General features: G+C 45.3%; 1 protein-coding gene across 13 annotated transcripts in view; it reads right to left on the bottom strand.

Moving 5' to 3' along the window:
- PHLDB2 (pleckstrin homology like domain family B member 2) overlaps nucleotides 1–13950 on the bottom strand; it is an 85225-nt gene extending 71275 nt beyond the window's left edge. For 2 of the 13 annotated variants that reach the window (XM_077342166.1, XM_077342172.1), the window contains exons 1-3: nucleotides 13270–13653; nucleotides 4290–4410; nucleotides 2250–2291 (exon numbers count right to left, since the gene is read on the bottom strand). The gene's annotated coding sequence lies outside the window, so the exon portion shown is untranslated. Of the gene's footprint in view, nucleotides 1–2249; nucleotides 2292–4289; nucleotides 4411–13269; nucleotides 13672–13751 lie in introns of those variants that run through there. The other 11 variants (XM_077342171.1, XM_077342176.1, XM_077342175.1 and 8 more) reach the window with 9 other exon arrangements.
- Nucleotides 13951–16688: the final 2738 nt, after the last annotated feature.

Raw genomic sequence — 16688 nt, 5'->3', positions numbered from 1 at the left:
CAAGCACAGCCCTTTCTCCATGCGCCGAGTGCGCTCCGCCGGTTCCAATTTGGTTCTGGGCTTGGTCTTCACCGGGGTGGAAGTCTTCGCCATGGTTTTCCCGGCCAGGGCTTGCACCATTGAGGCCCGTTCCAAGCGGTTTTCCATTTCTCCAGCCAGCTGGACCCACCCTTCGACGGTGAGGGGGTCTTCCAGGAGGAGGCACTTGTCAGCCAGAGTGGGATTGAGACCCCCCACAAACGCCAGCACACGTTGGGGCTCCGTCCAGTCCGGCACAGAGGAAGCCAGCTCCTTAAATTCCCTGGCGTACTCAACCACTGACAATTTTCCTTGCCGGTGAGCCCGGAGTTTCTTCTCCGCAGTCTCCCGTTCAAACGGTTCCACGTACATCTGGCGCAGGGCCCTCATGAAATGGTTGTAGTCGCGGGTGGCTTGGGGGTGGTAACGGTACAAATCCACAAACCATTTGGCGGCTTTGCCTTCCAGGGCTTGCCCCACGAAACGCACCCGTTCGGCGTCGTCTTGGAAAGTGAACCCCATGTCCATCATGTAGGCTTGGAGGTGCACCAGGAACGTGGGGAAATCGGAGGGGTCCCCAGAAAACTTTGCCTTGAACTTATAGGTGTTCCGCATTTCCACCCCACGGAGGTGGGCAGGTAGGCGCCCGGGGCCCCAGTCCGCCGGTGCTGGGGCCGGGGCCGGGGGTCTTGCACCCCGGCCAATGCCTCTCCCTCTCCCAGCCGCCGCTCTCGCTCGTTCCGCTGCCTGCGCCGCTGCTGCTGCTCGCGCGGCCGCTCGCGCTGCTTCACGCGCCGCCGCTGCTGCCGCCGCCTCGGCTCCCGCGACATCCGCCGCTGCCCGTGCCGCCGCCGCCGCTGCTGCGTCCTCGCCTCCGTCCGCGCCGTCTCCGCCAGCACCGTCGCCGCCCGCGCCGCCTTCGTCCTCTCGTTCCTCGCCTTCGTCTTCTCTCTCCCTCTGCGCTCTTGCGCGTGCTTCCGCCTCTGCTTCGATTTCTAGCTGAGCCCGGGCTCTGGCCAACGCCTCAGCCGCCTCTGCCGTTGCTTGTGCGGCCGCCATGCCGTGTTCCTGCAGTGCAAACCCACCGCTCTCTCTCCGTGCACTGGTATCGTGTGCACCCCCACCGAGCACGTCCTTAAGCAGGCGTTGTGTTCGGCGTCTCTCCTCCGGATCCAGCCGACCCGAGAGGTCCTGCAGCCAGTTAGTCACCCTGTCCAGCTTGTACTGCAAGTCCTGTGTCTCACCCACAGGCTCCAGCGCGTAGCTAGGCAGTCCCAGGTGCTCCGGCCAGCGTTCATCCCCAGTAGGGCGGTCGTACTTTGACAATCGCCTGCGCTGGGTGATGTGACGTTCCAAAAATTCCTCGGGCCCCGGGGTTGCCCCCGAGACAGCCCGCATCATGGCCGAGCTGTGCGGCCCCGCACCAGCGCCTTCGGCCTGGGAGAGGTCCCAATCCAGGCCCTCTCCCTGATCAGAAAAAGTATGTCCCTCGCCCTGCATTTTGCAGGTGAAAGGAGTGGTGAGATTTGACTTGATGTCAAGCGCACAGGAAACTCACAACAAAACTTATTCAAAAGAAAAATAGTTTTATTGATTAGCACTACACGCAATGGACTGAAAAGTCAAATCTGACTAGAAGCCAGATTTGCCTCAGCTTATCAATACATTTCTCCCGCCCAAAACTTGACAGTTCCCAAGGGGGGGAGGTGAGTGAGAAAAGACATATGTGAAACCAAAACAGGATTCCAAACTCCCATCCTTGAAAGAGGTGACAAACAGCCCTTTCTGCCCATAACAAGATAAGGTTAACATAACATCACTATTCTATTTTATTGCTTACAAACTACAAGGCCGGGACTAGCAGGCGCCGGGCCCCAACTAGTAATATAACTGACATGGAGGAACTCAGGCTAATTTATGACAGAGATTCTACAATCCTGACAGATTCCAGAATTTCAGTTCTCACCTAATTGTTCCACTAAATTATCCACCAATACTAATCAGAGGCAGTATTTGTAGCATTTACCCTTAAATGAGTTAGGCTGAGGACCAAGTTTGTGCTACTAAGCACACTTGTTGCCAGTTGAACTGGTGAGCTTATAAATGGAGGAATAGCTAATATATATATTTTTAAATGTATACATTTGTACGTGAGACAGCAAAGACAGAATATAAATAGTTGGTTGGGAAGCCACCCTCATTCCTCCTAAGATGTCAACATAATTCCTTACTTTTTATTTCAGTTCCTGTATTCTGAGATTCCAAACAGAAATCTTCAAACAAAGAGACAAAACACGTCAGTACATGGAACTTAAGGGAAATCATATTAACTAACAGCATAGTTGCGGCCATGCACAACCAATTGTGCATGGGCTAAGACTTGCTTGGCAGTATATTAAAGAAAAAAAGGTTATTTCATCACAGTTTTTGTTCTTATTTATAAGGAGCCTTGTCATCCCATAGCAAGTGATATATATCTGTACTGTGTATCAGAAGGGAAAATCCTTTATCTAAAGTGCCACGAACATATAAAAGAAAGGGTCATGTTAGAGAAAGATGACAGTGATGCAAAGATCAAATATTCCCCATATGGCACATGTGTGAAAGTTTCACAAGCATCGGACCAAAGTGTGTGTGCACCTCCTAATATGCATTTAATCATCATGGAACAGTCACACAGTTTCATTTTATATAGTTACCGTACAAAAAAAATTCTAGAATAATTTAAAAAATCAAAGACATAGATTCTAAATGTGATAAGGAAGGATCAATCGTGACTAGAGTCTTACACCAGGAAATCCAGTTCCTCTACAAAGCCACATCAAGGCTTAGAAAACACACTTGTAATATGTATTCAATCAATTAGTTGTTACGACATATTGGACAGCTACTGTAAAGGACATTCCTTAATATAGGAGAACTTACAATTCACTTAGGGAATCAGTGTTGTGCATTGTTGGACTAATACCTGGGAGACACAGGTTCAGATTCCCATTCAGAAATGAAACTGACTGGGTGACTTTGAGGCTACTGCACAGGGATATTTTAAGGCTAGAATGGGGAGGGAGAACCATGCTTGTCCCCCTGAAGTCCGTGAAGGAATGTGGGGTTTTAACACATGCTAGAAAGAGAGATTTCAGCACACACAAAAATCAGTTTCAGACAAAACAGGCTTAGCAAAAAATAAGGTGAAATTAAAATTATCAGACCCTTTTGAAAATGTACATTTATAGATATATTAAGTCATTAATTATATTGATGTACTTCTCTACAAAGGTTTTATTTATGATCATATAATGGATAATTAAAATTCTGGATTTATTGTGATGCGATGGTATATTTATTCTTTACAAAGTTACAAGCTTACAAGGTTACAAGAATAAATTGTATGTTGTGCAAATCACCTTCAAATAGAAAATGAACAATAAGAAAAGCCAAGGACAGGGCTTTTTTTGGGGGGGGGGGATACTCACAGGCACCTAGTTCTGGCACCTTTGGGGGGGGGGGTCTCTCAAGTCCTGAAGGAGAAACTGGTCGAAATCAGTGAGACTTCATATATGAGTACTGAACCTCATCTTTTTAAAGCCAAAAACCTCCCACTGGCCAAGGATATTTGCTGTTATATGTATGCATACACTTGGAATCCACTATAATCATGATAATCCTTTCTGTTGGATGCTGCTTTCCTCAGTCAGCAAAAAGGAAAGGGTGATGTGCCTCCCAAGGAACACTTTGCTGCCCCCTGTTGGCTAGCTGTGGCCAGCAAAAAGGTGGAGGTGAAATGTACCCAGGAACAAATGTTGCCCTTTCCTTTCTGCTGGCCACGGTAAGCCCCACCCAGCAGAAAGTGTGTGCGTCTTTCGGGGGGGGGGGACATCCCTTAGGAAGGGACAATAGAAAGGTGGGGGTGAATTGTCCCCAGGAAGGCACCTCATCCCTTCCATTTAAACCTTCCTTTCCGCTCTCTGTGGCTTTTTGCAGGAAGAAGAAAACAAGGCCACAAACCATTTAAATGTATGGTTGGTGGGTAACAGATACTGGCAGAAATTAAATCTTTAACCCACTGTAGTAGAGGGCAATTTACATTTAAAATATATGGATCTATTAACAAAAATGATACAAGCATGTTTGGACTATTGCAGGTTTAAACTGTTGTCAGGCTAGGAATTTTGCAGGTACGGTAACTTTGAGTCTCCAAAACAAGCAATTTAATACTAAAAACAATTATTCTGTTTTTAAAAACAAAGTATCAATATATATAAGTAATTTACCATGGCAAGTTCTTTTAACACTGCAAAATTCCTGGTGTGGAGGGGAAAAACAGCAGAGGAGGCACGTATGACTTCATCTTTTCCTCAAAGGAAATCACAAAGAGCTCTGGGAGAACAGCACCTTTTAACAGAAAGAGTAACATTATTCATTTCATTAAATAAACTTCCTAACACATTTGTAGGATATATTTCTTAGAACCTGCAACAAGGAAACAATTTTCTTTCATAAAGATATCTTTAAACTTTTCTATGTTATCTTCAGTTTTTAAAAAAGTAAAAACTTTAGACACACTGCATTGAGTTGCTGGATATAGAAGCAACTTAAACTACCTTTTAAAAATGACACCATAACTGCTCATGCTTCTGAATACACATATTTTGAAGTTCATTTAAAATCTATTATAGGGCCAATGGAGTTCTCATAAAGTCAGAAATCTATATACGTTGACCACCCATCTGTGGAGATCTTAAATCAGCAAACTGGGTCCACATGGAAGCCACACAGATCTTTCTTCAAACTTGGGACACTCTCCAGGTTTGCAGAAAAATCTGAACATTAAAACAATACATACAGGGAGGTTAAACACCGTGAAAATTAAAGTAGCATTCTTTGTGCAAACACAGAGAAAGCACTTGCTGGTTCAGCTGGCAGCAGGGCAGAGAACCACTTCAGGCTGGCCCCTGTAGGTGAGAGGACCAGCTCCTTGCCTGGCAGTGGTAGATGCTGAAAACAGCTCCTTGCCCAGTCACAATGGCAGTAGATGCCAGGAGAGACTTTAGGCCTGGGCACCATGATATAACACTCCAGGAGCTGCTCCCAATCCAGATGCCCTGGTAGAGCACTTTGGAAAAGACTTTGGGCCACAGCAGCAGAAGATACTGGGAGCTGCTCCGGGCTCAGAGTGGCTCTCAGGCTCAGTTGCTGGCTGGCTAAAAGTGAGTGGAAGAGCCTGGGACTGCTACTGGGGAAAGACGGGATTTCCCCCCTCCCCTGCAAGTCTCCTGCCTCCCCCAGGTCTGATGGGGAATCATCAGAAATGGGGGGAAGAATGTCCCCCTGCTGACAGAAGAGCTTTCTGTCCTGAAAGGCCCAATGTGTGTGAAGCACTTAGAACTTCCGAGGACACTGTTTGATGCTAAGAGCCCCCAGTTTATTGCCACGGGGGACTGGGAGCTGGGAAGGACCTGCAGGCAGGAGCATGGACTCCTGCCCTCAGCATCTCTCAGGTGGTGCACAAAGCAGAGTGACAGCAGGGGGAGGGGTCAAGCCTCGGATCCTTTTAAAGGACAGATGGTTGAGCTTGGCCTCTTTCCCCCTTTTCCAGTGTCAAGACACATCCCACCCTCCTTCCCTATGCAGATGTTTGAGTTTATTCGTGTTTAACATTTGGTTTATATGTTAATTGTCACAGCCTTTGGGTTGGAGCATGGTCGGATAGTGCATGCTGGCCTCCACAGGTTTGGGGGCCCCCCATAAAGCACTGTGCTGATGCAAAGACAGAAGGTAGGCTCGCATTTCTTGGTGGCAGGAGAGCGCACCAGAGGCAGATGCCCAATGGGTTCACCCAGTTGCCACCTCCCATGTATCATCAGGCTGCTATATCTAGGGATCCAGGCTGGCTAGCCAGTGGGACCCACTGACTGGACTGCCTTGTGGTCCAGTGGCCATAATAGGGCAAGGACTCTTGCCCATGCTAAGCCACGCTCAATTATATTAAAGGCCGTAGCCAGTTCATGCCAAAAAGATTTGTGGTGGTCCAGTGTCATTATTAAGGCAACCAGTATCTCCCTGCAAAGCAAGTGGAATATTTTGTCTTTTTTTCAAATAGAGAAAGAAAATTTGTTATCTAAATAATACTTTTTAGCTTCAGAAGAGTCAAATGAGGTACATGGCTATCTAATACAGCTTATATCTCACCTATTGGGGGAAATTAAAAATCTTTAAGTCTCCGAGTCCTGCTAGCATATACCCAAGAGTTCTCAAAGAAATCAGATGTGAGATAGTTGATCTACTAACCCATATATGTAAACTCTCACTAAATTCACCTGCTGTACCAGAAGACTGCAGATTAGCAAACATACCAATTTTTTAAAAGGGATTCACAGTACAACCAGGAAATTACAGGCCAGACAGCCTACCATCTGTCCTAGCAAATATAGACAAGTGGGACGGTTTGTAGTGAATACAATAAGAGAAAGAAAAAACCTATCCCAAGGCTACTATAGATGTTACTAAAATTATTACAGAATAATGGAAATAAAGGGTTCTTCGTTCTTGTTTGTTTATTCTCATACTAGTAATCAAGCCCGCTGTAATCAAAATACAGCGGGCGCTAGGCAAGGGAGCCTCCAGCAGTCGCGCACAGCCCGGCTGCTGGGGGCTCCCCGGCCGGTGGCCTGACGCGGCGAGAGGCGCTTCGCGCCTCTCACTGCGTCAGGCGCTTTGCGCCTCTCACCGCGTCAGGCCGCCAGGCGGGAATTGGCCCCGCCGATGGTCTGTCCAGAGGAAGGGGCCAACCACCCTTCCTCATCCCGGACAGAGCCCACCCTAACTCCTCCCCCTAAGCCCTGTGTTAAGATAGGATCCAACCAGAACGATTTCTAGATAAGTCTCGTTTTAAATGAAAATTTTCCTCTATGGTTGTCCTTTGAATGTAAATGTCATGAATATCCAAATTGTGAAATTCAACCTCTACTGAATAATATAGCATATATATATCAGCCTTTGGCTCTTCAATATGGTAATACCAAAGCATTTTGCTTTATATTCCCACTGTCATGTTGGTAGTTCATAGTCTGAGAAAGAATGCTTGCACTCGAAAGCTCGCACCTTGAATAAATCTTTGTTGGTCTTAAAGGTGCTACTGGACTCTGATTTTATTGTGCCTGTGTTATTGTCACCCTTTCCCTTAGACATGGACTGCTGTCCAACACTGCACTTGCTGAAGCTTCCAAATAGAGCAGGTCTGTCCTGAACCTACTGAAGTAGCAACTCTAAAAATTGGAAAGGGTTTGTTCTGAATAAGCTTCAACCTGTAATCAAGCAAAGGTTTCATTATGCACAAGAAGGATAATTGAGAATGCTTTTGGACACAGATGCCCTGAGTCTCCAGGTCGTCACAATGCTTATGTGATGAATATGATCATTCTGGGGTTAATATCAGAGGTAGTTTTACATCCATTTACTCAGGATCCTGTTTCAATCAGTGGTTTACTAGATGCTGGACAGCAACAAGCACTGCGTGAATTCAAGAGGATGCTGAATCTGAACACAGATATTTATCAAATGTGGCTAACAGTCATAGGTACTCTGATCATCCATAAATCTGTGTAACTATTATTTTGAGCCATTTAGGCTACTGGGTACTATAGCATATTGTTTATTTATTGGTTTTACACAATGTGGCAGGGCATCATATAGGTTAATTCTGTTATGTCCTGAATCTACTACCTGTAATTTTCATTATGAGACAGGGACAAAATGATGGTCTGTATCAAGCCACACCTTCCAAACACTAAAAGGTAATTTCCTTTAAAAGGGACAGTGATTTTTGTCAATTCTGCCCCCCCCCCACTGCACTTTCCTTTGCCCCCATACTGTTCCTGCAGAGGCAGTGATTCCCCCAGGAATGAATTGGGGGAGTGGGGCTCAAGGGGCTGCAACAGAGAGCAGAAAAAAACAGAAATCATTGTTCTCTCTCAAGAAATTTCAAATGCTTTTAAAACTAATTGGTTAGATCTAGTATAGAGTTTCTGTAGGCAATGACTTCTACCCACAGAGCTACTTGTGCAGGGCAATGACTTCTATCCACACTACTTTCTCACCTATCTTTTTCACAGCTGACTCCACAGGGTTTTCAAGGCAAGAGAGACTCAGAGGTGGTTAGCCTCTGCATAGTAACACTGGTATCCCTTTTTGGTGTCTCATCAGAATACTAACTGAGGCTAACCATGCTTAGCTTGATATCTGGCTATCTAAATTAGGGCTATCCAGGTCAGGGCCTTTGCCCAAAATACCACCAATATTATGTTCCTGAAAGAAACTCCCAAGAATAGGATTGGGGGTAGTATTTGGGGTTGCAATAGAAGCCAAGTTTGTTATACTCTTCAGCGAGATGTTAGGGTACTCACAGAAATGCCATACTGGGATCCAACCTAAGATCTCTATCTTCTTGTCAGCTTTCTAAATTTACCCCTTAGCCCCAGTCTTTATATTCCTAATGATTTACCCCTTAGCCCTGATCAGTTTAGCCCTTCCTGATATGTTCCAACTGTTACCTGATAAATCCTGACATGAATGTTGAATTATTTTAACCACTGCTGCATATTGAACTGATATTTACAGTGAGCTACCCACCACAACCCAAGCACTTATTCCTGGAGAGTCACAGCTAATAAGAGTCCCATTCTGAGTTAACATGAAATGTCCCCTTCCAATGTGCATCACTGTGCACTTACACCAAAACCTCATTTTGCAATTTCTTTCCAGTTCAACTAATTTGGCTTGGTCCAACTCCATAATCTGTGCTTTGCCTATTCTGAACACTTAGGTGATATGCTCACTCTGGACTTGAGACCATTTTAATAACTTAAGTACCATCCATTTCCAATATTATCATCCTCATAAGAACTTTGTGCCAACCTATACATTGTACTTTATGCACAGTCAAAGGGGATTTGCAGCCATATTGCAACTGCAAGTTCCCAGTAGCAACTACAGTATAAATCACATGCAGCTCCCCAGTGGGGCAATCAACAGTCCCTGAGGCCCCAGGGCTATTTCAGCTCCTGAGAATGGTGCAATAGAAAGGAAGGTAGGAGCCCTCCCCCCCCACACAGACACACACAGTCCCAAGCCAACTCAAGTCCCTTCTGTGTTTTTATACCACAGATTTACACCTGCAATGTGGCTGCCAATCCATAATGGCAACTCTTATAAATCATAATGTTTCGTCTGGGCCTTATATGAACTCAGTTAACCTTCACCCACTTGATCATGACCACCAGTCACCAGAAAAAGGCTTATTCCCTGTGGGGCTATATACTAAACATAGCATTTAGTTCTGTTACCATAACAATATCCTACTCCAAACCTTTGGAAGGGGGACAAATGTTTAAACTAGAGAGAAAAAATCACTTTTGAAATACCATGGGATATCTACTAAGAAATCTGCAGGTGCTCTCTTAAATACTTCTTTCCATATGAAGTCTCCAACAATCATTCAAGGGACACCACTTAAAGTCCACTGAATATCAAAATTAATTCATCATCCCTAGAGACTTCGAGTCAAATGCTCCTGTAGGATTTAACAAGACCAATATGTCTGCTCAGATTAAGCAGCAAGTGGGCAAGAGAGTGCCTGAAACACTAAAAAAAACAATCCCAGTCTCTCTGTCTCTGATTCCCTAAAAAGGCTACAAGCACAAAGCACTGATGCTTTGAGCTGAACAGCTACAAAAGGATGGAACCAATTGCAACAGTGATTCCTGAATCTTCAAGCAAGATCATGTTATACTTAGTATCGGCTAACTGGCACAATCTTCCTGCTTGTATGCACACTAGTTTCCTGCAACAAGGACCAAATGATACACTCAAGGCTGAAGCATCCCCTGTCCTGGGAAAGTGTAGAAAGGAAGTAACTATGCCTGCCATCTTCTCATTTTAAACATCTCTTCCTGTAAGTGCGATTTCTCCTTCCCAAGTTCATTCTAGCAAATACTCATCATTTAACCCAGTAGCTCCTTAGTCTCAAGAGACATAAGCATAGTTCTTCATGTTACTCCATAACAATCAATGTATATGCTCTCAGTAATATTCAGTTTACTGCAAAATCTGCCAATCCTATAAATGCAAAAACACCAATATGTATTATATTAAGAAAAGCAGGGGGCCCACAAGGATATGTGGGGGTGCATCTTATTTCCCCTTTCCCACTATTCCCTCTATCCCTTCCCTGAAAGCCACCACAGATACTTTCCCTGCTTCCATCTTTCCTTTCCACCTACCAATCTCATTCTCCCTCTCCCTCTCTTCCTCTCTTTGTGAGCTTCCAAGACAGAGTGATGATTTGAATCCGGCTATCTCAGATCCTAGCCTGAAACTGTAATCACTACTTTATACTAGCTTTTATGGAATGATTATAAGCAATCAGGCCTGAGTAAAATATTATAGTCACATGGGAGCAAGTTGCTTGGTGGATGCTGCAGAGCCTTAAAAGCCAAAACAATTTTGAAAAGGGCCCTGCCCTCTGTTCTGACTGACATGGATTAAAAATGGCTAAAATCATCTTGGGACATGTACTTCGTATCACTAACAAACTGGTAGAAAATGGAACAGGGACAAAAAAACATTGGACTGAACAAAAACCCATTGTGCTTCTTTTGGTAGCAAACACGTTTTTAAATATATATATTTCTCTGGTTTCAGAATGGATATAATTAAATCTTAGCTCTTATTGTGGCAGAGGAGGGAAGTAGATTGTTCTACAAGAAGAGAGGTCAGCAATTAATGTGTCAGTGGTCTGGGGACTCAGGAAGTCAGAACAAGGGCACTCAGATTGAACTTTACAGTAACCTATATTCTAGGGCAAATGAATTGTCTGGTGAAATGCAAGACACATTCCTGTCAGCAAATTGGAACTGATGATGTCCCACAATTATCAACAAAGAAAGCACACAAATAAGCATGGACTGAAACCATGCAAATACACCTTTCTTTTACCAGACTGCTGTTACTTACAGGGACAGGGATTCCCATGTTTAATCATAAGCCACAAACCATTTTATTCACACACAAATTACCTTCCCCTCATTCTGAAACTGCCTCTTATTTAGTCACCATTTTAAAGCAAATATATGTTTTTCCTCAATGGAGGAAAGTTCTTTTGATTTCTTACTTTGTGATAAAGCTACTATCTTCTGAACTCCAGGGTACTTAAAGCAGTTCACTTTAAGCAGTTGGCACTCTTTCAGCTTCCCACATACTGCAACAGAAAAGGAGCCCAAACTCTAGTTATGGCAGAACTCTATAGCTTCTTTGCATAATAGTTAACCCAGTTCTGCAAGACTATCAATGATTACATTTAAAATCCAGGCTCTGTTCTTGGAGGTAACATGCTTCACTAAACTAATGAGCTCTCACAGGTCAGCCACAGTGTAGCAAACTTGAAGAAAGTTATTGCTTATACCACTGCAACCTATTTATAAAGTACTACAACTGGGTAAATCACTTCATGTCTTCATTGTGTGTAATGCTGTGAAACTGTTCAACTTTATTAGAGTTGGTGGGAAACGTTCACATACTATCTTGGCTGATACAAAAAGCACAGATAAACAAAAGCATGAGTGCTTAAACTTTTTGCCTGTCTAGAGAGAAATGAACACACAGTGCAAGCATCTCAATAGTGCACACCTAACCTGCAAGAGATTTCCTTCAGACATTGCAGTGGAAAAGACAAAGCAGAGGCAACACACATTCATATATCTGCAGATGTATGTATACAGATGCATCCCAAAGCCATTCCAAGTTTAGTAGCATAACACTTGAATTCCACTTTCCCAGGTCAGGGGGGAGCTTTCTGTCTCCTGGACCAAAATGGCTTTCACATGACATGCAAGCTAGGACATCTTTATTCAGAATCTGAAATAATTACAATTCCCTTTTTCTGAATGCTACTAGCATGGACTGAAGTCCAGGTTCAATCTCCAGAACACTTTCTTGGGAATAACCCCTCCCTATGAAACTGGGACTCAGACCTGCTCAGGATTACACTTCCTAACTATGCAACAAGAGGTGAGGAAGCAGGCCTCTCTACTACCCTGGTTTTGACTTTATTGTCAAGATGATGATCCTCCTTCTCAGAGATAACTTATGTGCATTACAGGATCCAGAATGTGGTTGTTTAACTCCTGCAGCATTTATTCGTGGCGACAGCCACTGCGCTTGGGCCACAAAGAGCAATAAATCAATACATCGAGCACATCTTCGTTGGCTTGGGCTTCCTGCTGTTCCAACGAGGAGAGCATCACCGGCCAGTTCCTTCCTCTTTGACAACGCACAGAGGCAGCCTTGGCGCTTCCCAGGGGGAGAAACAATAGACCGCAACAAGCTTTATCTGGCAGCCCTTTTAAAAAAAAACAACCAACCAAACCACTAATAATAATGTGGGACGACGTCGAAAAGAGAGAGACCATATATGAAGAAGCTCTCCAAGTGTGTGTGTGGGGGGGGGGGGGGGAGAACAGCCCAGTGTGTGAGACGAGGTTGCTCCGGTGTGTTTTCCAAAGACCTTTTTCCCCTCAAGGGAGATTCAAGAGGTCGCCGCCTTGGCCTGAAGTAGCACAACGACCCTTGAGTCCAACGTTGATCTTAACGGTGCCCCCGCTGGACCCCAGTTTGGTTGTGCGGGTTCCTAAGCCAAGCACCGAGGACCCGGTCGCGGCGGCAAGAAACCGTTTCGTGAAGCGATAACAGCCCTCAGGCTTGGGGGGGGGGGGGGGGTCGAGACATCCGTCTCCCGCAGCGCCTCCCGGAGGCTTTCCCTGCCCTCTAGTAAGCTCCTGTCTCAGAAACGTTGCCCAGCACATGGTCGCTTCAATTGCTAAATGAAGCGTGCGGGAGAGAGAGAGAAGGAAGCGGCAGCCGTGAAAGGACCGCAAAGTTTGCCAGCAGAGGGGATTTAAAAAGCCACAGGAAACGGAGGAGGAGCGGCGTATTGTCCAGAGATTGCCTCCCTCCTTCCCTCTCTTAAAACTTCGGGGGCAAAGTTGAGAGCCATTCCTAATGCTGTGCGGCTCCCGAGGGCTCCATTCCTTTCTTCGGCAGCAGGACGGTCGCCCGCATTGCCCCTCGAGCCCGCTTCGGCCCGCCTGCCCCTGTCCCCGCGAGCCCTCGCTCCCTGTTGCGCGCGCGCGCGCGCCCGCCCGCCGAAGCCAGCCAGCCAGCCAGCCCCAAGGTCCGAGCACGCAGCGCCCCACTCACCTCTCCCCTTTTGTGCATCCTGCTTCTGCTTCTCCTCCTCCAGTCTCTCCAGACTCACTTTCGGGCACTTGCTAGGCACGCCCCTCCCTCCTCCTCCTCTTGTTCCCCGCTCGGTGGAGGCAACAATGAGTCCCGCCCATTCCAAAGACCGGCCTCTCCAGGGTATCCAGCCTCCGTTCTGCTAGAGAAGCGAGCCGTCACCAACACCCTCCCCCCTTCTTGTTTTACAATGGTTTGTTCCCCCCTAAGAATCAGGCTAAGGGGGGGGGGGGCAGGATCACAGACGCGAAAGCGGGGTGATTCGGGGAAAGAAAGAAACTGGCTGTCTGGGGAAGGGCGGGGAACAAGTCAAAAATCTTTCCGTCGAGGACAGCACTTATTAGGAAATGTCACCGACAACAGATCGCCAAAAAATCAGTGCCCGGAGGACCGTATAATTTCTTGCCCGCTACTCCCTAGCTCCGATTGGCTCGGTTACTTGCCAGCTGAAGTCCCGCGCTGCAAGAAAGTTCCATCCCCGCAGGACTTTCGGTGACGTCAGGCAGTTCCTCGCTCGAACAACGTATCCCGAGGCCTTTTAAAGAGTTTGCGAAATTCCAGTCTGAGGGACCTGGTAAACTTTCCATACGTGCAGATAAAGGCTGTCGGGGCTTGGCAACTCTGCAACGTGAGTCAGCTTCCTATCAGTGGCGTTAGCAGCAGCAACAACAATAATAAAATCACTAGGCTTTGAAGGAAAGAGAGCTCCTTAACAGAGCCTGAGAGGGACTGTTCTCTCCCCTCCCTCTCCCCTTCTCTAGAACTTGGCCCGGAGTCAGACTCAGGAAAAGGATGCCTGTGTCTTGCAAGCCAAGCTTTCTCCAGATTCCAGCTGTGTTTATTTGCACCCTTTTCACAGTGACTTAGGGACACTGGGGGGTGAGGACTCCGCAGTACAAATGGTGGGGGTGGGGGTGGGGGGTGGGGGGTGGGGGGAGAGAACCTGTTTAAAATTCTGTGTCAGAGGCAAACCTCAATATAGCTGGTTGGCAGAAGTTAATTGTGAAGTTCTTGCTCTCTACAGAATCACAAGAGATCCAGTTCAAATGTCCTACAAAGTTATAGGGCACACAAAAAAAAATGAGTAGTTACTGTAAAAGAAAACTGTTAAGATCCCCCCTCCCCCATGTTTTTGTTTCCTGGGAGCCGAATAGACAACTGCAGTCTCCCCCAGATAATAATATGGTTGCCAGTGCCTCAAAAGCATATATATATGCTATATATATGACAACTGCAGTCTCCCCCAGATAATAATATGGTTGCCAGTGCCTCAGAATTAAGTACCATTGATTAACTTTCAGCTGACAAAAGTTGTGTCCTTTCCTAGGTATACATTTTAAGGCAAGAGAAGAGTCTGACAGATTTCCTGCTATTTGTAGAAAAGAGCAAGAGTCCAGTATCACCTAAAGACTAAGAAAATTTGAGGCAGGATATGAGCTTTCCTGAGTGACTGCTCACTTCATCAGAACTTCTTCAGGTTGAAAAATTCCTGGAGATTTGGGGATTGAGCCTTCTGAAGAAGTGAGCAGTGACTCACAAAAGTTTATACCCTGCCAAACATTTTGTTAGGCTTTTTCTGCTACCGGAGTCTTGCTCTTTTCTGCTGCTAGAAACAGACTAAGCTACCCAACTTAATTTATTTTCTGCTATTTGGTACCCAGCTGTCATTTCAGTACATAAAAGCATTAAATAAGGATCAGGGTATATATAGGTAAAAAGAGCCTCTTGTGGCGCAGAGTGGTAAGGCAGCCGTCTGAAAGCTTTGCCCATGAGGCTGGGAGTTCAATCCCAGCAGCCGGCTCAAGGTTGACTCAGCCTTCCATCCTTCCGAGGTCGGTAAAATGAGTACCCAGCTTGCTGGGGGGTAAACGGTAATGACTGGGGAAGGCACTGGCAAACCACCCCGTATTGAGTCTGCCATGAAAACGCTAGAGGGCGTCACCCCAAGGGTCAGACATGACTCGGTGCTTGCACAGGGGATACCTTTACCTTTTTATATATAGGTAGTATTTGCTGAGGTGCTGCTTCCACGTAATAATGTTAGAGTATCTATACCCCATATATAATCCAGTTTCCTAGTAAACCCTTGGAAGAAGTAAACACTATAAATTAGTTCATGTACCTCACTATCCAAATCTTGCTAAAGATAGGCATGATTAATTCTCAAATGAGAGGGAAAGGTTAGTTCCCCTTATTTTGCTTTCAATGCAAATGAGTCAGAGAGGATTTTAGCTAGGCTGGATTAATGGCATTTGTGTACAATGGTGGTGCTTTGGATCAATGGGGGTGGGAGCAGCGGCTGGAGCTAAAGTTGCTAACCTCCAGTTGGGGCCTGCAGATCTCCTGAAAATACAATTGATTTCCAGACTACAGAGCTAATTTTCCCTGGAGAAAATGACTGGTTGAAGGATAGATTCTGTGGCATTATCCCTCACTAAGATCCCCCTCAATTGCATTCCACAGGCTTCACCCCCAAACCGATAGGAACTTCCTACTTTGGAGCTTGCAACCCTAGCTGGAGGCCCAGTTAGTCTGGGGCTTTGCTTTAAATACTTGTGAGTTTTTGCATCCAGTAAGTGTTAAACTATTTTTATTTGTATCGCTATTGGAACAAAATATGACACGTGATCTTGACTTACATCTACAAATTTAAACAAATATGTGATTGACAAAGGCATCACTTTTTGTTAACTGATACAGGATTTTTTTTTTGGAAGGGTGCCTTATTTTCTTTTCCTGTGTTCTGTTTGTATGTATACTTTTTATGCCTAGGGACTTCATAAACTGAAGTGGCTTGGACTCTCTGGACTTATGAGAGAACCTGATGACATTTGATTTTTTTGACCACAGACAGACACACTAGTGACAAATTCAAATGGGTAGCCATGTTGGTCTGAAGTAGCACAATGAAACCAGAGTCCAGTAGCACCTTTAAGACCAACAAAGATTAATTCAGGGTGTGAGCTTTTGAGTGCAAGAGTGCATGCACTCGAAAGCTCACTCCCTGAATAAATCTTTGTTGGTCTTAAAGGTGCTACTTGACTCTGATTTTATTGTGACAAATGTTTAATTCCATGCCTACAATAAGAATTTATTGTATGTTTATTTGAGGTTGGGAATGGAGGCTGTGTGATTTCCAGCTGATCACCTGCAGTGCACCTCAGGAACATTTAAGATGTGAATACCAACAAAATAACTTATCTTCCTTTCTTCAGGGACTTATTTATGAATGTTGTATGGGTGGTACACAGTTAATTAGGTTTGTCCTAAAAACTGTATAAAGAGGATTATCAACCTCAAATAGAATTTGGGCTGATTCTGCACTAACGTTGTTTTTTCCATTGTGGATCCTGCTGAATTCAGATCGATTTGAACTCATG

The sequence above is a fragment of the Paroedura picta genome, chromosome 6 (genome assembly GCF_049243985.1).
Source record: "Paroedura picta isolate Pp20150507F chromosome 6, Ppicta_v3.0, whole genome shotgun sequence".
Classification (NCBI taxonomy): Eukaryota; Metazoa; Chordata; class Lepidosauria; order Squamata; family Gekkonidae; genus Paroedura; species Paroedura picta.
Note: the sequence above shows the minus strand (reverse complement) of the source record. Positions and strands in the feature narration are given on the sequence as shown.